This window comes from Gallus gallus, chromosome Z (assembly GCF_016699485.2).
Source record: "Gallus gallus isolate bGalGal1 chromosome Z, bGalGal1.mat.broiler.GRCg7b, whole genome shotgun sequence".
Lineage (NCBI taxonomy): Eukaryota > Metazoa > Chordata > Aves > Galliformes > Phasianidae > Gallus > Gallus gallus.
This window is the reverse complement of record NC_052572.1, coordinates 29842605-29866641: the sequence shown is the minus strand read 5'-3', so window position 1 is coordinate 29866641 and position 24037 is coordinate 29842605.

Below are 24037 nucleotides of genomic sequence, written 5' to 3'. Positions count from 1 at the left end.
GAAAGGAAAGGAAAGGAAAGGAAAGGAAAGGAAAGGAAAGGAAAGGAAAGGAAAGGAAAGGAAAGGAAAGGAAAGGAAAGGAAAGGAAAGGAAAGGAAAGGAAAGGAAAGGGAAGGAAAGGGAAGGAAAGGAAAGGAAAGGAAAGGAAAGGAAAGGAAAGGAAAGGAAAGGAAAGGAAAGGAAAGGAAAGGAAAGGAAAGGAAAGGAAAGGAAAGGAAAGGAAAGGAAAGGAAAGGAAAGGAAAGGAAAGGAAAGGAAAGGAAAGGAAAGGAAAGGAAAGGAAAGGAAAGGAAAGGAAAGGAAAGGAAAGGAAAGGAAAGGAAAGGAAAGGAAAGGAAAGGAAAGGAAAGGAAAGGAAAGGAAAGGAAAGGAAAGGAAAGGAAAGGAAAGGAAAGGAAAGGAAAGGAAAGGAAAGGAAAGGAAAGGAAAGGAAAGGAAAGGAAAGGAAAGGAAAGGAAAGGAAAGGAAAGGAAAGGAAAGGAAAGGAAAGGAAAGAAAAGAAAAGAAAAGAAAAGAAAAGAAAAGAAAAGAAAAGAAAAGAAAAGAAAAGAAAAGAAAAGAAAAGAAAAGAAAAGAAAAGAAAAGAAAAGAAAAGAAAAGAAAAGAAAAGAAAAGAAAAGAAAAGAAAAGAAAAGAAAAGAGACAGACCACCTTTTCTGTGGATATCATGTGAGCATACAAATGGAGATTTCCTGACTAAACGTCTCATAAATACTTGTCTACCTAATTCCAAGTACACTATATACACATTCTGCAATATATACAGTAGTTCAAAGTAGTACGTTAAAAGTTTAAAATCTTCTGTAGTTAAGTAGAAAAAAAAATGACTGTTACTACACCATACTTTATACATTGTCTGCTATTCTTGTTACTTGCTTTACATAAAATAGTGAAGAAGAATAGAGTGAAATATGAGAGAGACCATAATTGCATCAGAAAACTATCTGAGAGGGAAGTAAGAGGAAGAGCAAAGAGGAGAGAATAAATAGCTGAAATTTTTATTTTAAGATAGAAATCATCATATCAACTATACCAGAAACACTTCATACACAAACAATATGATCTGATGGTATTTGTGGGGAAATATATATATATATATATAAAATAATAAAAAGGATGGTATCTATAAAACAAGTTCTTAGAGATTCAGGTGTATACTTTCAGGCAGATTGAAGACCCTTCTAAGTATTAAAATTGTTTCTGAAAATTCTGTAGTATATCCATCATTCTTAAGAGCGTTTTGCTTTGTTTTGTTTTCATTCAGAATAAGGGGAAGATCTGAATATAGGTATGCACAATCAAAGGAAATGACAGATGGGAATTCTATTGAAATAATTTGTCTGATTAACAATAGCTGTTAGCTATCAGCTGACAACCGTAAGGCTGAATCTTCCTAGGTTTCCATATGTCATTTAAACCTGTTTTTCACTGACTGCATGTTGCCTTTCGCAGGCAACCGTGATGTTCGTTGCTTAGGGGAGCCTGCAGCTTGGCCAAATACCGAGGTGACACCAATATGATGAGCGGTAAAATGGCGTTTATTAAGTTCTAACAAGCACTTATATATCTTTTAACCCTTCGTGTATGCCCACTGGATGGTACATGTGGCACGTACCTAACGCATGGGGAGGAGCCTGACACGTTACATCCCAAGACCCCGATCACGCCTATTACAACACTGCATTTGCAAGTAACATAAAGATCTAGATGTTCTGGGACATCCAAAATCATATTTTCAAACAGATTTGAAGGCAGATTTGTTAAAAGCTCAATGTAGCCAGTATTCTTGAAAGTCACAGAAGGCCAATATCATCAAATGTCTCTTGCATAACCTAGTAATTACTTTCACATGTTGTAGATGGTTCAACTACTTTTTTTTTTTTTTTTTTTTTTGGTAAATGGAGCTGTAGTATAACATTATGTGCTGTGACAAATATAGCAAATGCTTGTGAAATGCAGATGCAATTTCGACAGATAATCCTATAATCCTGATTTAAACACAGCTGTAAAAATTCACATAGCGTGAAAACTTTTTGTTCTGCTTCTTCAATCAGTTTCATTTCTAAATCACTTATCAGAATATATATATATATATATATATATATATATATATATATATATATATATATATATTTGAAGTTTTAGATACATATTTGTAAGGGAACTCGATAGTTTACTACACTTTCAATTACCACTGTGACTTCGGTTTGATAAAGCTGAAGGGCCTTAAACAAGTTCAGTGTGTACATTACAGCAACCTCACAAGTTCAGCTTCATATTTTTCAGTTCTGAATGCATTAGCTGAGATTGTCAGGTTATCATCTGATCATGAAGTTAATGATGTTAACATTTACAATATGTTAATCACAGTGTGTATCACTGTATATAATATCTCAGTTCTGTCATTGCTATCAGTGTAATACTGGTCAACAGCTATTAAATGTTGAATCATTGACGAGCATATTTTATCCACGCTTATATTAAATAAACATGGCGAAAAAATAATTTTTGGAGACATATTTATTGAAATATATTATCTGTAAAATTTGGACTATATAAACGGCTACCTTGATATTTTAAAGTCTAACTATCTTCCAGATTGCTTTAGCAAAGAAATCCCTGAATTTCAATAGGTGAAAAATGATGCATTCATATGTTTTATCTTAATGTACTTTGACACTTTAATAGCATACATATATTTAATTTCTGAAAAGAGTAGTCACAAGTTATTTTATGTATGTTAAAATTTATTATATGAAATAATTATTTGTCAAATATATTCCCCTGATATTTTCTAATATAACAGATCTGTCCCTTTTTTTCTTTTTCTTTTTCTTTTTCTTTCTCTTTTTCTTTTTCTTTTTCTTTTTCTTTTTCTTTTTCTTTTTCTTTTTCTTTTTCTTTTTCTTTTTCTCTTTCTCTTTCTTTTTTCTTTTCTTTTTCTTTTTCTTTTTCTTTTTCTTTTTCTTTTTCTTTTTCTCTTTCTCTTTCTTTTTCTTTTTCTTTTTCTTTTTCTTTTTCTTTTTCTTTTTCTTTTTCTTTTTCTTTTTCTTTTTCTTTTTCTTTTTCTTTTTCTTTTTCTTTTTCTCTTTCTCTTTCTTTTTCTTTTTCTTTTTTTTCTTTTTCTTTTTCTTTTTCTTTTTCTTTTTCTTTTTCTTTTTCTTTTTCTTTTTCTTTTTCTTTTTCTTTTTCTTTTTCTTTTTCTTTTTCTTTTTCTTTTTCTTTTTCTTTTTCTTTTTCTTCTTCTTTTTCTTTTTCTTTTTCTTTTTCTTTTTCTTTTTAGTTTTCCTTTTCTCTTTCTCTTTCTCTTTCTCTTTCTCTTTCTCTTTCTCTTTCTCTTTCTCTTTCTCTTTCTCTTTCTCTTTCTCTTTCTCTTTCTCTTTCTCTTTCTCTTTCTCTTTCCCTTTCTCTTTCTCTTTTTCTTTCTCTTTATGAGAAACTTGACAAATCAGATAGACTGTCTCATACTGTGGTTTCTTACAGCAAATAATTAGTATTGCTCAGCAGTAAACAAAGACTCTACAACCATGAAGTGACTCATGGGAAAGAAAAAAATCTCCAGGCTACTTAAAATATATATATATATATATATAAATATATATATATATTTAAGTTTTCTGCAGACATCCCGATCTATTTGAATCTCAGCTCTTCTTTACTACATTCCTTGTGTCCCTTATTTTAATGAGCATCCTTTCTGATCATCAACCGATATGGCTTTGTGCCATTGCTGTGCATCCAGTCATTGCTTACCAGAGAGAACATTTTCCATTCCAACTCTTCTCAGCAAAACTGTCTACAGCATCTTTTCATAAAACATGTCTTCCAACACTTTTACCATCTTTGTTGCTCTCAGTGATGCTTTCAGAACCTTAACAGAATTTAATAGATGATTGTACAATGCCTTGAGGAATTTGCTTTATCTTTTGTCTAGCCCTGAAGTGGTCATGTAGTCAGACTTGATGATCTTTGAAGGTCCCTTCCAACTGAATTATTCTAATCCTAAAGCTTAGTAATAAATAAACACATCTTATAATTTCATTTTCTTTTTATTTCCTGTTTTGTGTTAGGAAATGTTTGTTCATTCCACTAAAAGATATTCTGAAACACTCAGCAAATGAATAGAAATAGTGTGTAGTTTTGAAGACACCAAGGTAAAAATCATGTGTTGATCATGAATTTCAATCAGCTAATTAAAATCAAACATCATATTTGTACCAATAAATTCCTAAGACATGTCCTTAACTCTGTTAATTTCCTATACTCAATTTATTATAAAAAGAAATCATATGCAGCACCAAAATCAATTCTTAACATATAAAACAAGTTTCTCTTTTCTGGTTTGTTAATAGGGAATGTCACCACCCGGTGTGATTCAAGGACAATAATAGCACTGCCAACTTTGTAAAAGAGTGAACCATAGTGAACAGAATCACATAGGAATTTAAGTGCAACATGAGAGTGTCAAAGACAACTTAAAATAGTCTGATATGAAATCAAATATGTATATTTTTTTCTAATCTTTACAGACATAACTTAACCTAAGTTTCCTGCAGGATCTGTAAAAGAAAAAAAAAAGTTCAATTTCTAGATTTCTTAGAGAATTTGTATGTATGAAAATATAGGTCTGTGTCTTGACCATAGCCAGGAGTAAATATGGAGGAAATTACTACTGCTCTGGGGGAAAAGGATGGGCCTTTACATTTGGTTGGTTATGTTTGTTTGTTTGTTTTATCATCAGATTGAATTTAAATGTGTAGCAGCTTTCTAAAACTTCTGAAAATTTCTGAGGGTTTAAAAGTTTTCAGTTGAAGAACATCTGTATAAAAAAGGCAAGTAAGGCAGTCTCAGATGTTTTTTTTTGGTTTTTTTTTTTTTTTCCAATTTTAGGTGTGTTTAACATACTCTGAACTGTATTAGTTATTCACTTAAAATTAATCTCCCAAGTTTAAGAAAAGTCAATTGCAGTACAATTTGTGAAAATAAAAGCCATCTCACTTAAAAAAATATTTAGTGAGAGATCTGCTCTGATCACGTAAGAAGATATATAGGTCTAATCATGCTGAAAAGAAATGAACACGTGGCATCAAAAGCTGATCATCTAAAACTAAGGTGGCATTTTGTGACAGGGGCTGGAAATAGATGGTCTCTAAGATGCCTTCCAATCCAAGCCATTCTATGATTCTGTGTTTCATCATCAAATGTCTGCCTCATCTACTGAACTGTAAAATGGCTTTACTATTTTGCCATCTCATTTGATTATTCTGAAGATCTATTAATTAATATTAATAAAGAACAAAGATCTTATGACAAAAGCAAAAAAAAAAAAATCAGAAAAGTCCGCTGGATAGTAAATAATGTTGCCTTCATACTGAAATTTAAATAATATTCATTAAGTAAGACCAGTAAATACTAATAGCAAATAATAAATTTTAACTTTCTGAAGTTCAACTAATAGCAGTTGGAAATGAACAGAACATCCTTATAGCATATAATCACCTTTCATTCCTGATATGCTTACAGAAAAATAAACAGTCTTCTGAATTTCAGTGATTTTTAAAATAATACATCTTTTCTCCAATTATATAACTACTTTAAGAAAGGATATTTTCTCTCCTGCAAAAGTTACTTCAAAGCAGAAACATACTGTCAATCCCAAGCTATAGTATCCCTAAATATTCATTCCCTGACTTTGGAATTCATTTGTTTCATGTAGTGTGTTTTTCTTGCAATATTTTTGTGAAATGCTCCTATGAAAAGAGCAGCACATTATATGTCCAGTTTCCTACGGGCTAATGATGTGGCTGAATGTCTCTACAGATCCAATTCAACTATCCCAAAAGTTCTTGCAGTTGCCTTTGAGAAGATCTTCACATTTTTAGAATGAGTTTGAGATATTTTTTCAGTGTTCATAATTTTTCCTTTACTGATAATTGTGCAAAGATTCCATTCGCTATTAAAGCATGCTTAATATTCATGTACATTCTAGGACTGAACAAAAAATAAAAATAAAATATAAAAATGATTTTGGTATTATTTTTAAACAGAAGTGAGGACAGTTGTAAGCATCAGACGTGTTTCTTCTCATAAGGCAAACAAAAGGCAGCTGTGTTTCATTTGGCAGCTTTATTATAGATAAAACTTAATATAAGCTTTTGTCTCACACTTTATTTTAGAGAAAAATCATAGAACCATAAAACAGAAAAAAAAATTCTAACACGAGTTTCTCTATAATAATATAACTTTACAAGAGTATTTTGTTTAGTTATTATAAAGGGTATGTTATATAACAGCAAAATGCCAATTTATTTATTTATTTATTTATTTTAAATAACTGGACTTGGAGCATTACCATTAATAAAGGAAACTTATATGGAAAGCTTATATAGAAATGTTCAGAAAAGAACTCTGCATTTCTGCATTTATTTATTTTTTTAAGGCACTTATCTGACAAATACTTCCATCAAACTTGTTTACAATAGACCTATAGGGAAACTGTACTTTGAAATAGTTTAATAAAATATTGGACACAGTGCATCAGACACTAGCCTTTCAGCTGTGGAGGTTGTGAAAAAAGAAATTTCTACAGCTTAATTGGAAGACAAGGGATTGATATGGGAAGTAATGAAGTGAATTCTTTGGTGCTGTGTAGGAATTCAGACAAGATTATTAGAAAAGTTCCCTAGGGTTGAAAAATCTTTGAACCATTTCTCTATTACACAGTGCTTTGGCTTTGCTGCATGCTTCAGCAAGATATTTTCTAATAATCTATAGGTAGGCTTTGCAAAACTGCTTAAGTCTGCTTTAACTCTACTCCCATGGTGTCATCCATATGTTCAGTGAAACAGCATTAAGTTGCTGCAAAGGGCTAAGTGGTTCTGAGAGTCCTACCTGAAATGAGAATAGTGGACATTTAAATAATTAATTTCAGGATCTAGTTGTCATTTCAATGCTACTGATATTACCTACAGCTATGCTGGTATTGGGTGATGTAAATTACCTTAGTTTGATAATATTATTGGAAAAAAAAAAATCTTTTCATGTTGTAATAATGTTCCCTTATAAGTATATCTTACTGATCTAATACAACCACTAGAGAATGCCGATTAATAGGGGAATAAAGTGGGAAGAAAAAAATCAGTTATTCTGCAAGTTTACCAGAATTTAATTATGGTTCTTTTTCCCGATTAATTAAAAAAAAATAAAAAATAAAAAAAAATAAAAACTATAGATTTTTACCAAAGCAGTCCCCTTATAATGATCAGAATAATAACAACAATAAAATTTTCAGAACAAAGAGAATATATTAGTCCTCTATGATAAAGATTCATGAGAAGATCACAGACATATTCCTAATAATGTTAGATGCATAATCAATTTGGAATTTTATCTGATCTGATACTTGTCTCTGTTATATGCCTCATTCCATCGAGAATGCCTTGTTTTTATCAGCTGTATGATTGTATTACTGGTTTCATGCCAATTGTAAAAGAAAAGGTAAGATTGTATATAAAGTCCACAATTTTATTCAGACTTTCTATTTTCCATTGCTGCATGTTTCATATTTTGCTAGAAAATTAAGAAGCAGTTGTGGAACAGTGGCTACACACAGCATGTTTCCTTGGTAATGTACAGGGTTTTTTTTGTTTGTTTGTTTGTTGGTTTGTGTGTGCGTGTGTATTTTTTTGTTGTTGTTGCTTTGGATTTTTTTTTTTTTGTATTCGTTGTTGTTCATTTGGTTGCTTTTCATTATTACTTTTAATGTATCTCAATTCCTATTACACATTTCACAATTCCTAGAAGAGTTGTAAGTCAGAAGCCTGTACATAACCTTCATATGCATTAACCCGGCAGGTGCATACATAATGGAACGCTTAAATTTCTCTGTCCCTCTTCTTGTTTCAGTCTGAATTAAAGCTTGTTGTTCATAATTACATTATCTAATCTTTGAGTAACCTTGTTTCAGTTCATTGAGCATTTTAGCATTATTCAGAATATAGATTTATGAAAGATGTATAAAAAGTAGCTGAAAATATCCTGAGTCTTTGTTGCTCTTAACTGTTATTGCAAGGTTAAATGAGGAAATTCATGAGTGTGTGAACTGAAAAATTTAGTGGCTTGCTCTATTCAGGAGCTACCAGATATTTATTTATTTATTTTATTATTGTTCATCTAGGATTTTTTTATTTATTTTATTTTTATTTTTTAGTTGCTCATTCTACCTAATTCAAAGCATGCAGAATGTGTGGAAAGCCTAAAACATATTTTGGAGATGATTCTCATAATATCATCCTTGCTAAGGAGTACACATTAGATATCAGAATCCATTTTCCCAACAAAACTGTAGTACTTTCCACATGACAGAATGAACCTCAGAGTGGTAGAAGTCATTCAGGCCTTGAAAATCACAAGGTTTGGTACCTGCTAATATGTTCTTTTCAGGCTACAAAAGAGCCTAACCCAACTTCCTAAAATTAAATTGGTTACTAATCTATTCCAAAGGTACACAGAAACTAGAGACAGTATAAAGACAAATTAAAAGTCAATTTTATGTATTTAATTTTAACCATATTTTATTTCACAAAGTCTGATTTCTTCTATTTATCTTACTGCTTTAGGAGAAGAAGCAGTTTTGCTGTTTTGCTGGCTAGCTTTTTTTTTTTTTTTTTTTTGGTCTTTCAAAGAATAGCAATAGCAGACACGACTCTGCAAGGAAGGGTGAGCCAGGAGTAGTGTACAGCAGTGAGGTAACAAGAGCGGAACCCCCATGCATCTGTCCAAAGTCAGCTAAGCAGGTCCCTGACAGTGGTTTGGTCACCAGGAGCCTTGTGACCATGTCCAGTGTGATAAGGCACATACAAGTTCCAGCTTGGAGTTCATCATCTGCCAGTCATGGGCACCTCTACAGTAGATGACCTCCCTCTGTCTCACAGAAATGCAGGTGGCTGTTTGAAAAGATTTCTCAAGGAAAAGACCTGGTAATCAGGGGCCTGAAGCAATTTCCTGACAGAGATTTTTTCAGACCTCTTCTCAAGTCTAGACACCTACACTAAGCTGACACTGATCTCAAACAACCAAACCCAAGTGTCAGGGGGAAATGCAATCAGTGCTATGTTGCTTGATTTAGTATTTATCAGCATTATTTCTGGTGGACAGTAGTTGACAATAATTTCTAGTCCCTCTGCTCTTTAGACCTTCATCTCTTTATACTCAAAATAATTTCATAGGCAGAAGGAAACACACCACATGTAACAAAACCACAACTTCTTATGAATTGAACTAATGTTGACATAAAACAAATGTTAACATTCTAAATTAATTCTAAAACAAAACAAAATAAATCAGTATACACAAAAAACCTTAAAAACAAACATACAAACAAATGAACATTCTTAAATGATCTCATTATGGAACACCACATTGTTTTCATATTGTAATGTATCATTCATATTTTGTTGTTCAAATTATCATTAAAAATATAATTAATTAATTATAATTAAATTACTACATACATTACTTCATCATGAAGAGATGGGAACAGGGTAGAGGAGCTCTGCCTTCTCAGATTCTGATGGTGTTGGATTTATACTTAAATATTCTCACTACCCACTTCTATTCTCTCTCTAGCTCACAGACACTAAAGGTGTAGGATTGATTACACAGGGACACCCTAGGGACTTGATGGGGATTTGTCATTTATGTAAAGTAACACAGGTATTAGCTTCAATTTTCCCATAGTCCTCTTATTTCAGCAAGTATTTATTATGTTAAGCAGGCATTTTAAGTAGTTTTTAATGTATTATAGATGAAACAGAACGTTCTATTTTTCATGTTGATGTTGATTTCTACTGTATCAATTGAGAATTAGAATTGCAGTCAGATAATAAAAATTGAAGTTGCAATGAGTTTCCAGCTGCTGTGATAATTAAAAAGCAGCTTTTATTTCAGTACACACATGCACAAAATATATTTATATAGAGTACATCTGATCTTTGTCTTCAAAATAACAAAAATTCTGCTCCAGTCATATAAGAATTTAAATGGTAAGAATTCCATTTATCTCTAATTGAAAATTTGTGTTCTTTTGAGGGACAGTGACCTCATGTTGTTTCTTTGCATTTTTTTTTTTTTTTTTTTTTTTTTTATTAGCTTGCTATAGTCATTGTTAGAGTCATAGAATTATGAAAAGTTTTGGGCTGGAAGGGAACTTAATAGGTTATGTAGTCTAGTCCCACTGGACATCTTTTACTAGATGAAGTAGCTCAAATCCCTGTCCAATACAGCTCTGAGGACTTCATTTGGTGAGGCATCCAAAACTTCCTTAAACAGGTCCAGAAAAATTACTGACCCTGTACGAATGTCTCATGCAGAAATCAAATGATTTTTTACAACAAGGTCAATGACCCGAGAACTAAAAGTCCTGCTTTGGGGAAAAAACAGTTTTTACTATTGTCCAGGAGAAGCTACAGTATGTAAAGTTTGATCCAATTGAAGAGATTTTGCAGGTCTTTCTTCACTTAGCCCCTTTAAACTAGTAGTACAAATTGACTTATTTTTTTCCACAGGAAATTTTCTTGGCCCAACTAGTCTCCTTCATAGCAGTCTTACAGGCACTTTTATGTAATGTTTTTATTGTTATTATTATCATTACTATTATTATTATTATTATTATTATCATTATTATTATCATTATTATTATTATTGTTGTTATTATTATTATTATTATTTACTGGTATGATACTATTTCTCTAAACATATATTTCCCTAATTGCATACATTTCCCTAATTGCATATATTTCCCTAAACATTCTGGTGGGATATTTTAACTTTATTTACAGTTATAGACCTCCCACAGTGGAAAAACAAAACAAAACAAAACAAAACAAAAAACCCACCAACTCTCCATGCTCTTCTCAATCTGAAAACTGAGTTAATTTCTCTTTTTTTGTCTAATATTCTGTCTGATACAGTAGTTTTTAAACTGACATCTTCCAGAATCGTATAGATCATCATATTTTCCACTGAGTTGCTTCTCTACTTTCTAGCTAGGTTCAGATAAGCCAAGAAAGGCAGAGTTTGCCATTGATATTCAATTCTCATCTACCTAATTTTTACTAATAATGATACACATGAAAAATGAGGTCTGATGTTCTGTAGCTGTACTGGGTTTATATTTTACAAATATTTTGAAGGAATTCACTAGTCTGAGTACTTCAAGTTTTACCAAAACTTCCATTTTGTTCCTAAAAACATTTTTGTGATCCTATTTGCAATCATTTTAAGTCTGTATATTAAAGGATCTATTCTTTAGAATTTAGGGGAGCAGACTAAACCTCCCACAATTCAGGAGGAAACAGTCAGAGACCTGTTACTCCAACTGGACTGCCACAAGTCCATGAGACCGGATGAGATTCACCCGAGAGTGCTGAGGGAACTGGTGGAGGTGATAGCCGAGCCGCTTTCCATCATCTATCAGCGCTCCTTGTTGACGGGTGAGGTCCCAGAAAACTGGAGGCTTGCCAGTGTGACTCCCATCTACAAGAAGGACTGCAGGGAGGATCTGGGAAAGTACAGGCCTGTTAGCCTGACCTCGGTGCCGGGGAAGATTAAGGAGCAGATTGTCTTGAGGGAGATCACGTGGCATGTGCAGGACAACTGGGGGATCAGGTCTTGCCAGCATGGGTTCACGAAGAGCAGGTCCTGCTTGACCAACCTGATCTCCTTCTATGATCTAGTGACCCGTCTGGTGGATGAGGGAAAGGCTGTTGACGTAGTCTACCTAGACTTCAGCAAAGCCTTTGACACTGTCTCCCACAGTATTCTCCTGCAGAAGCTGGCAGGCCGTGGCTTGGACAGGTACACTCTTGGCTGGGTAAGGAACTGGCTGAAGGCCCGGGCCCAGAGAGTGGTGGTGAATGGAGTTAAATCCAGCTGGCGACCGGTCACAAGTGGTGTTCCCCAGGGGTCAGTGCTGGGGCCTGTCCTGTTTAATATCTTTACTGATGACCTGGTTGAGGGCATTGAGTGCACCCTCAGTAAGTTTGCAGATGACACCAAGCTGGCTGGAAGTATCGATCTGCCTGAGGGTAGCAAGGCCCTACAGAGGGATCTGGATAGGTTGGATAGCTGGGCTGAAGCCAATGGGACGGGATTCAAAAAGACCAAATGCTGGGTCCTGCACTTTGGCCTCAATAACCCCAGGCAAGGCTACAGGCTTGGGGCAGAGTGGCTGGAAGACTGTGTAGGGGAAATGGACCTGGGGGTGTTGATTGACGCTAGACTGAACGTGAGCCAGCAGTGTGCCCAGGTGGCCAAGAAGGCCAATGGCATCCTGGCTTGTATCAGAAATAGTGTGACCAGAAGGAAGAGGGAAGTAATTATCCCCCTGTACTCAGCACTGGTGAGGCCACACCTGGAGTACTGTGTCCAGTTTGGGGCCCCTCACTGTAAGAAAGACATCAAGGCCCTGGAGCGTGTCCAGAGGAGGGCAACAAAGCTGGTGAGGGGTCTGGAGCACAGGCCTTATGAAGAGTGGATGAAGGAGCTGGGACTGTTCAGTCTAGAGAAGAGGAGGCTCAAGGGAGACCTTATTGCTCTCTATAACTACCTGAAAGGAGGTTGTAGTGAGCTGGGGGTCAGCCTCTTCTCTCGTGTGACTAGTGATAGGACTAGAGGGAATGGCTTCAAGCTGCGCCAGGGAAGATTCAGGCTGGACGTTAGGAAATACTACTTGTCTGAAAGGGTGGTCAGGCACTGGAATGGGCTGCCCAGAGAGGTGGTGGAGTCACCGACCCTGGTGGTGGTGTTCAAAGAGCATTTGGATGTTGTGTTGAGGGACATGGTTTAGCGAGAACCATTGGTGAAGGGCGAATGGTTGGACTGGATGATCCTGTGGGTCTTTTTCAACTTTACTGATTCTATGATTCTATGATTCTTTGTTATTTTAAGATACATTTAAGTAATTATTTTTTTACAGTAACAGTAGTGATTAGTTAGCAAAGATGTACTCATGACAGATTGAAAAGATGTATTTTTCTGGAAAAGATACAATTTTTTTAGGAAAAGTCTGTCTCTCTGAAATCACGTTTCTCTTATTTCTGTAAGTAAAAAAATCTCAAAGCAGTAAAATGAAAAAAAAAACTTTAGAATATGGATATATTGTTGAAAGAATGGTCAGGCACTTGAATGGGCTGCCCAGGTAGGTGGTGGAGTCACCGACCCTGGAGGTGTTCAAGGAGCGTTTGGATGTTGTGTTGAGGGACGTGGTTTAGTGAGAACTATTGGCGACGGGTGGATGGTTGGACTGCGTGATCTTGTGAGTCTTTTCCAACCTTGGTGATTCTATGATTCTGTGATTTCTGAAGTGCCTGGTTATCCATTTTTCCATTAACAGCAGCACATCATATTCCTGCAGTTTTTGATTTACTTGGAATAGGCTTTGAAAAAATATAGTATAATATCTTTAATTATATCCCCCATATTCACATTCAGGGATAAATAATAATCCACCAGTTATTTCATTCTCTAACAGGACCCAGGAGAACTTGACAGTCTTAATCACTTTAGCCATTTATTCCTTACAGTTCAGCTTTGTTTCAATTGAGCCATTTACTGGCATTTATCTAAATATCTTCTTTTTTTTTCTATCACACTTTATAGGTGTAACACAGAAACTAATTTCAGGTGCAAAATGGAATGCCTTTGAAGCACAGATATCAGCAGCATAAATGCATTAGAATGAAAAGTTATCTGCCATTGACTGACGTTTGTCTCAGTAATAATCTGAGGCATTCAAGAACTGTGCCTTGAGTAAAATTAGGAGCTGTATGCAGCATTACAGCATAATTTTGAAAATATTAGAGAGCATTCATTTTCCTTATTGCATAGGACAGCTGTGGGGAAAAAAAATAATTAATGCAAATGAAGTTTTGAACTACATCATATGTACACGTCTATGGAAAATCAAAGTGAATGCACGTAGTTCCTTAATATTTATATTCATGCTGCCCTAGTACCCTTTATGAATCTTGAGGATAAAAGATATTTTTAAATTTTACCTTTGAAATAGTTCCCATTTTAAAATATATTCTATACGTATAAATAAAGGACTGTAACACTGCATTTTCAAATATACTTCTTAAATACTAGTATAGCTGTCTAAAATGACAACCAAGGTAGTAACAACAGACAACAACTTTTATTTTTATTATTATAATTGTTGTGGTTGTTATTGGTATTATGTAGTGAAAAAATGCTAAAGGAGAATCATTTATTGTGACTTTTTAAATTAATTTTATACTATTTTAATCTGTTTTTATATCTTAATATTTCCATAAATTGTTAATACTAAGAAGGTATAGAATAAGTATGTAGAATAATGAATAGTGATATTTACACATTTAAACTCTTTTTACACTTAAGATTTTCCTATAATTTTCTGAAGCCCTCAAGTATATTTATCCGGGTATTAGTTTGCCACTGAAATAGCATGAGAATGCATGAACATGTTTTTTTTTCCCTTTTTTCTTTTTTTAAATTTTCATAATTAGTTATTCTGTGTGCATTTTGTTTATTTTGTTTTTATTTTTTCCAGAACAGATGACCAACAGTTTAGCACTGACCAATTCATTAATCTCTCTACAGAAAAATATGGGGTATGACATTTTTGAGTTACAATTCTGTCTTTAGTAAAAATCTTCAAGAAGTTTGATCCTAAAGAACTGTAGACTTACTCATACAAGGATTTGCAGATGCACCTCTGACTTTTGCTCATCTCCCAGTTGTGCCATATCATAGAATCATAGAATCACTCATGTTGGAAAAGACTTTGAAGATCAGAAGTACAACCATGACCTAACAATACTACCCTAACAACCCTCTGATAAATCATGTCCCTGAGTACAACATCCAAACGGTTCTTAAACACATCCAAGGATGGTGACTCAACCACCTCCCTGAGGAGTCCATTCCAGTGCAATAGACAAAAGTTCCACAAATAGTAGAAGAGACTGTCTTTCCAGACAACACCCTAGGAATGAATTCCCTAGTACAGGAGTGGAAGGGTAAAGATGAGGAGTTTTTATAGTAAGAAATCTAATTTGGTTAATTTCACACAAACCAGTGAAATCATTAATGTCTAGGACTACCCCTCTCTGTCACTATATTTACCTCTTCTACAAAATGAATAATGAGGATGCTATGTTGGTCTCTACAGATTACAATGTTTTGCCAGAGTACTTGGTTTATATTTTGTGTGACTATTTTCCATTTGGGAACTATGTGATTTATCTATTAACTATGCATAATATTTAAACACTTTTTCTCTTTGATTGCTTATGAGCCGAGGGTATCACTGTCAGTGTCAACATATCTTTTCTTTATAATCAAAACATGGAAATGTCTTAATTCCTTCAAACCTGACCAAAAGTTTTCTAGCATAGATATAATTTTTATTATAAAATTTATTATAATTTTTGATTCATATAGCTTTCTAAAATAATCTTTCTAAGAATATGGTAAGAAAATTGAGGCTTATAATACTCCATGGCTCAAGACAGGACTATGCCAGTCTTTCTCCTATCTTGGCAAATTAATGATGCAAAAGGTTGTTTCATATTTAAACTTAAAGGAGATATTTAGATTAGATATAAGGGAAAAAAATCTACTATGAATGCAGTGAGGCACTGGAACAGGTTGTGCAGAGAAGCTTGCTTAGTATAAAGCAAGTTTCTTTACTGTCTTCTTCTCCCCCAACTTCTGCCCCCAAAGAAAAAGAAAAAAAAAGAAAAAGAAAAAGAGAAAGAGAAAGAGAAAGAGAAAGAGAAAGAGAAAGAGAAAGAGAAAGAGAAAGAGAAAGAGAAAGAGAAAGAGAAAGAGAAAGAGAAAGAAAAAGAAGAAGAAGAAGAAGAAGAAGAAAAGAAAAAGAAAAAGAAAAAGAAAAAGAAAAAGAAAAAGAAAAAGAAAAAGAAAAAGAAAAAGAAAAAGAAAAAGAAAAAGAAAAGAAAAAGAAAAAGAAAGAGAAAGAGAAAAAGAAAAAGAAAAAGAAAAAGAAAAAGAGAAAGAAAAAGAAAAAGAAAAAGAAAAAGAAAAAGACTTGAATCGTGACCCGTCTGTTTCTCATGTTATTTTAGAATAAAACAAATTTATATAAAATCAGTAGCAATAAGAAAGCACTTCAGATAATTTAGGTACTCAAATTATTATTTCTCAATTTTATTTTGTGATTAAAAGGTATTTTTAAAAAGTGCTTTAGGAAACAAGAATTGCAGTATGTGAGCCACCAAGTATAATACAGGGGAAGGCAGGTGTTAGTGTATTTCACTAACTCTTACTTAATTGCTTTGGAAATATACATACATTACCAACCAAACAAATGCATGCAATAGAAATTTTAGCACTTGTCCCACTTATTCAGTCTTGGAGAATCTTCCTTTTGTTGGCTGTGAATGAGGAAAAGCAACTTAAGCATAGATACTTCATCTAAATCAAATGAGCTTCAAGAAAAAAATAAATAGAGATGCAAATGTTGCTGTTCCCCACTGACTTTTTATATTACCACTTCCATCCTTGGAACATGTTTTGAAATCTTTCATTAATGCATTTTCAGATGTATTTCTTTTCACAAGATAGTTCTTAAAATTTCAAAATTCTTAAAAAATATATATACTTAGAGGATGAATGAAGAATTATGTTTTAGTGCAGCAGATTTAGCATCTCTTAGCTGGCAGCGCAATCGTGTTTGATTCAACAACAAAGAATGATTTAAAGCTATGGTAATTAAAAGCACATCTTTTATGAATGCTGTTTAGTAAAAATTTACACTCAGGAAGTTCTCAGACTGAGGATCTTTAGTTTTACAGCTCAAAAATTCTGCAGGTTTCAGGCAGATTTACATGGCACCAAAAAACATATAAAAGCTTGTCCATCCTGCCTGTTCCCTGAAGCAGCTAAGTCCCTCAGTGGCTTCTGGAAAGAAGCTAAGCATGTTTTCTTCCCTGCAGAAAATTAACAATATCTTCTTATACTTCAGACCACAGAACCCAAGCTGAGACTTCCTCCATTGATACTTCTGTAAGTTTCCTAACACTCTGAGGCAGAGCTAGGTGCTGTGAAAGCTAGTTGGACCTGCATCTTTAGAGAGACTACAGATGGTTAAATAATAAACACATCCTCTACAGTAAAAAAAAAAAAAAAAAAAAAAAATCTTCTAGTGAGTACTTTGATGATTTTTTCATTACCATTTAGTAGATGAAAAGATCTACAGTTTGTCCTCTAAAATATTTTTTGGGAAAAGACCAATCAGCAATTTTTCAAATTATGTTAATCATATATTAATGTAATATAAACTATTAGTATAAGTGTTCAATATGAACTCTCCTACTGTCTTAACTATTTGACTTCAACCTGCAGCAGCATCCTCACAATCAGAAGAAGGTCTTCATTTGGCACTGAAATTGTGTATTTTCCTTAAAAGTACTGTTTAGTAGAACTATACGTTTTTGTTTTTGTTTTTGTTTTTTCCATATGTAACACTACTGAACAAATGCTTATCCTATCTCTGATTGGCTGCCCCTGAAAAAAAAAGAAAAAAAATAGACTCATACCTATTACTTACTGTTCTAAACTCAGTGTTAATTTTTACTACAGTAAAAGGTAGCTGCAATGAGTTCACAAAGCTAGAAAAAGCCAGGTCTCATCCAGAAAAAGACTGCTGCTTCATAACATTTTTTCCCCACTCCTCTATGCTTGTTTAATGATATGCAGTGTCACCCAATGCCACTCTAGTTCTATTTGAAGTTTTTAAACATTTATTTAGAAGTTTAGGATTTATTCTTATATTTAGTTCTTCTTCTCAAGCTGCATTTTTCTCTTGCCGAAACAAACATACAAACAGTCAGTGATGAAATTTACACTGCCTGTTCAGTTATTTAGACTCCAAAGAAATATGTGTTCCAGGAGATATGCTAGTTTAGCTTCTTGTCGTGTGTAGTACAGATTACCAACCATACAAAAGTTTTTTGATCTCTCATCATTTAATAATGTTGTCTGCTTTCAAGATTGAAAAGAAGACTAAAAATTGAACAATCACTGTGTTCTTTTGTTGTTGTTGTTGTTGTTTTTAAATCACATCCTCAGGATCCAAGATCTAAGTTTACTTTGCACCCACCTGGAGTAGAACTTCTTAATTTTTAGTAAGACTTGAAATATCAAAAATTCATTGGAGACAACATCTATCATAGGAGATTGACATGGCATGATAATAGCACTTGACAGTAATTCTCTGACAGAATCATCTGGATCTCTGTGTGTTCCGGTCACATCCTTCTGATGCAAACCCATATGTTCCAGTGTTCATCTAGCTTATGAAGTAGTGCTGTATGTCTTCCAAATTTCACCTGTGTCCACTGAAAAAGAGACTTCATTCTTCGCCTTATTATTCTGATATTGCTAATTTTTAAATCAATATATTGGTCCACCATGGCAGAAAGAAAAAAGTACTAAGGACAAATTACTGTTTGGAACCTCATAGAATTAAGCAGACCATCAGAAAATATATATATATATATATATATATGTGATCTATTTTTAAAGCACCAAAAGTGACGCTGTTGAGCTGAATGAATTCTTTGTCTATACACTCAACAAAATCTTGAACTTTGTTTTTAACTCTAGAACATTCTTTTGCATACTTTGAATGTCCTCCTGGCACATGCATACAAAGGGATTAATATTCTCCTAGGGATTGGGAGCTAATGGACAGCTACGCTAGTACTACATACATCCATAAAATAATTGGACATAATCAAGGAATGAACAGCATGCAGATATTTCTCATTAGTGTACACAAATATGTCACACATATTTCTTTAATGAAAGAGAAGATAGATTTTTAGAACAAAATGAATAAGGTATGAAGTGCAAATGTATGTAACCAAATAGACTGGTTCTATTTTTTAAAACTGTCCCAAGAATCCAACAAGTTTTCCACCGCTCTCATAAATTAAATTGTTTTGCACTGTAGGAAACTAGACAATGATTAATAGTCAGAAAAAGACCTAATTTCTTCATAAATATTATTTGCTTGTATTATTCTTTCTTTTCAGAAATCAAGATTTTTTTGATGATATTAAGATCTGAAATCTATAGTTACTTAACACTTCTTTCCTCTAACATTTGCTGTAGTTCTCTTAGTTCATTAAAATGATAGTTTTGATCAGTGTAAGCAAGTCTCTAGGTTTTACATGAATTTGCAGTTATCATGGAGAACTGAGAGTGACTTCTACATAATGGAAAGCTTTTGACTGATTCAATAAACATCAGTACCAACCAGAGTTCACAAAGGATCAGACTTCAAGATTAAAGCCAGAAATTCCACTGAACAATTAACACTATGTTTGTGTCACCATCAGGATTTCCTTTCAGAGCTGATAGGTGAAAAATAAGTAGAAAGCAGTAACCTTACTGATAATTGACAGCACTTCAATTTAATCTTGGTGTAAAAAAAAAAAAAATACAAATTGCTACGTTTCCTAGAACTGGAAACAAAGTTCATTCATAATGTCTTTACTGATTCCAAATCATAGTAATCTATAAAAAATGACTAATATTTTAAATATATTTTTATTTATGGATATGTGAAATGGCAGTTCACACTAGACAAAAATCGATGCAAAAATCTGAAAAACTGTAAACTTGTATATTCTATCTGAAATTAGAATTCTACATGAAAGCAAGTTATCCATAAGAAAAGAATTTACAGATTAGACTTCTGGTCTTACAGTTGTCTTATGTCACATTCTGTTTTTCACCTACAAAAATATCCAAATCTGTATTTACAAAAGTCTGTCCTTTACTTTCCTTGTAAATGGCCAGCATTGCAGCTAATAGATCATAGAGTCATAGAACTACAGAATCATAAAAACATTAAGGTTAGAAAAGATCACTAAGATCATCTAGTCCAACAGTCAACCTACTACCACCATGTCCAGTATCACATGTCACTCAGTGAGGCATCTACTGTTTTCTCGATTATTAAAGTTATTAAAGAAAATTAAAGTAATTATCTCAGGTCCTATCACTAGTTACGTGGGAGAAGAGGTAATTTCCTTTCAGGTAGTTGTAGGGATTGTTAAGGTCTCTCCTGAGTCTCTGCATCTCCAGGCTGAACAATCTCAGTTCATGCAGCCACTCCTCTTAAGACTCGTGCTTTAGACCTTTCATCAGCTTTGTTGTCTTTCTTTGGATATGCACCCGTGCCTCAATGTCTTTCATGCAGGGAGGGGCCCAGAACTGGAAACAGTACTTAAGATGTAGTCTGTCTAGTACCAAATAGAGGGACAATCAGCTCCCTGGTCCTGCTGATCACATTATTTCTGATGCAAGTCAGGTTAGTATTAGTATTTTTTTGCCACCTAGACACAGTGCTGGCTCGCATTCAGAAGACTGTCAACTAATACTTCCGTAATCTTTTCCTCCACACTGCTTGAGCCATTCAGCCCCAAGCTGGTTTTTGTAACCAAAGTACAGGACCTACCACTTGATCAGATTGAACCTCACAAAATTAGCCTCAGCCCATTGATCCAGCCTATCCAGATCCCTATGTAGGGCAATCCTACCCACAGAGAGATTGACACTTCCTCCCTTGATGTTATCTGCAGACTTATTGAGGGTGCATTCGATCCCATGGTCCAGATCATCAATAAAGATATTCAACAGGGTTGGTTCCAGTATCATCCCTGGAAATCATCACTAGCAACAAGCTGCCATCTGGATTTAATTTCATGCACTACCACTCTGAGTGTCCAGCCATCCAGACAGTTCTTTACTAAATGAAGAATGCACCTGTCAAAGATCATGTTTGTCAAGCAGGACTTGCCTTTCATGTATCCATGTTGGCTACACCTGATCCCCCAGATATCCTGCACGTGCTGCAGAATTGCACTCAACATGATCTGCTCCACAATCTTTCCTGACACCAAGATGAGAATGACAGGCCTGTAGTTTCCTGGATCTTCCTTCAGACCTTTCTTGTAGGTGACTATCACATTAGCAAGTCTCCTGCCATATGGGGCATTTGTGGTTGACTTGGACTGCAGATAAAGTATAGAAAGTAGCCTAGCAATCACTTCTGCCAGCTCCCTATCATCCTTGAGTGGATCCTATCTGCTTCCATGATAAAATAAAAACTATAATTAATAATGACTTGCAAATAAGTTATCCAAACCCAGTCACAAGCATTTCCATGTATAGTTGCTTTTGAAAGGACTGAATCCTTAACTGAAGAAGAACTGGAGAATCCCCAAATTCATGTTGTTGTTGCTTTCATTTTGTTTTTTAAGTGGTAATCTCTTTTTCAGAAATTCTCAGTTAAGTTCTAGAGCGCACTCAGCCCTTCTGTGAGGCAATGGGCACCGCAGCATGAGTTGTGGTCTACACACAGCAAGTATTTCTCTGCCACTCCTTGATTTTCATTCTATTGACCATAAGATCTCCAGCAACCTAAGTCTTTTCAGTGGGACATCTGCTCTGTCAGGAGTCATCAAACCCCTCCAACCTCTACCATGTTTCTCACTCATTTCTTCCTCTTCTTTCGCTCTCTGTGTTTGGGTGTTTTTTTGTATTTTTTTTCCCCCGCCCTACATTTTCACAGAGGCACATCTGACTTGATTCCAGTCATGACTTGCAGTGGGGCCTTTGAAGCAGGCAAGAGTAGTCTGTGTCCAGTAGAGAGGGCAGCCCTAACTTCTCCCCACAAAGGCCACCTGTGTGCCCCTCTGCTGTCAAAATTTTTAGAACTACACTCAACACAGAAAGCTTCCATCATACAAAAGTTAGCTTTACCTTATATCTATATATATGTATATAGATATATTAGAATACATTTAAAAGTTCTCTAGAAATAATTATATCTTTGTTTTTCTTTCATTTCTGTTACAGGGTCTTTTCCTTATTAGTGCTTTGTCTTCTGCAACACTGGTGTTCTATCTGTGAGAGATTTTTTTTTTTTTTTCCAATATAAACTACTTTTTAAATCCAATTCATGTCTGTGCAGAGTTTATTTTATTACATAGTAAAGTAGTTTAAATAACAGATGCAGCTATTCTTTCTAGATTCTTAGGTCACAAGGAGAGAGCAGAACACTTACATTTTAAAGAACATTGTAGGAACAAAGCACTTGAATAGATTGTGGAGTTTAAAAATAATATATGAGAATCATACTGAAACCAAAAATCTTAGGAATTAAAAAAAAAAAACCTGAAATTTAGTTTAAAGATAATGTTTTGTAAGCTTATGGAAGAGACATTATAATGTGACTACCTGCCATACAAAGGACTATGCCTTGTAATACTAGAATTGCTTTCCAAAGATTTGTGGACAGTGTCTTGTTGCTGATGTTGTTCATGTAAGCATTTCATCTTATTTTCTTAATCTTTGGAAGCACCATGTTTCATAAACAGGCCTGATTATCAGATCTAGCTTTTTATTTGTCATTATTATGAAGAAAAAGTCAATCTTTATGAATGTCTTTTTTGACAAATTTCAGAGTTGTACTGTTGTCTACACTACCGCCGTTTTTCAGGAAGTGCTAAAACTAAGCAGTGAAACAGTTAACTAAAAAATACACTGATGACATATGTAGAACTTGACTAATAACTTATTCAAATTGAAAACATTTTTTTTTTGTCATTTTCAAAGAACAGCCTCCATTTTTGTTTACAAGATTAAAGAGTCCATAATTTGCTCCTTACACACTGTGAGAATAAGAAACATAGAGTTATGTGCATACAGTTTAGTTATGTTCATGTAAATATATTTTTTTAATCTTAGAAATGACTCGTGTGTACCATCTACTACTGAAATTTCTAAAAGAGTTATACTGATCACTGGTGTAGATCAAATTCTGAGTTGCACGGAATTATTTTTATATATATTTTCTAGTTTCACATTCAGAATCACAAAATCTGAAAGAAACTATTAAAGAAACAAATAACCTTTTATATACTAATAATGTGATCACAGCAATGTCAAGATTTTGCCAAGCTAGTCTTTGGTTCACTACTTTACTATCAGACCACAAGGCCTTTGTTTAAAACCAGTGGGCATTCAGCACTTGTTGAGCTAAGATGTAGTATGACTTTTCACTTTTTTAAATCTCATGTTCAGCATTCTTGTATGTTCAATGTATCCTTTTTTTGCAGCTTTTTGGTTTGCAATCTGTAAGATAAATATTCTCTGAATTGCAAATATTTTATTACCAACACAGAATGCATATTTTATTTCATTCTTTGGTGCCACTAACCTCTGCTTCAGAAGAATTCGGAAGGAAACTGCTTCTTCAACACGTCTACTATTTGCTGAATTTGAATGAAGAAACTCACTGAGCCTTGTTATTTTTTTCCTATCTGCTATCTAATCTCATGCAGTTGTTTGACAGCAGCTCATTAAAATATAGCACAGATATTCATGAAGGGTAGGTGAGAAGAGTGTAAAAAAAGGGAAAATATAACTATATTTGTAGTTTAACAGAAGCCTTATTTTGTTCTGATGGGAATTCAGGAGGTGTGAATTTCTCCTCCTCCCTAATAACAGTCCTGCTGGACAAATTGTAAATGAGGTTTATTCCTCAGTCAGCATGCTGTCAGGGAATTGCTTCCAAGGGCAGTGAAGCCTTTTGAAGATACTTGCTATTTTCAAACTCTGAGTAATCATGCAATGATAGGCTGTCAGTCTAGTTTTATTCTTTTCCCTATCCAAGTGTAATAAGGCTGTCCAAGTATGTAAAATAGGCATGCACAACTTGCTACCCTACCATTCATTAATAAAAAGTATGTTTGCAGTGCTGGCCATGTAAAATTTGTCTTTTACATATCCACCAATATCTTTCTTATATAACTATAAAAATCTTATCTTTCCAGATGAAGAACTTTTTTTTTTTTTTTTTTTCCCAATCAAAATCTATAAGCAACAGGGTTCCTACCAACTACAAGTTCTTTGTTTTAATAAATGAAATGGTAATATACTAAGTACCATGTAATGG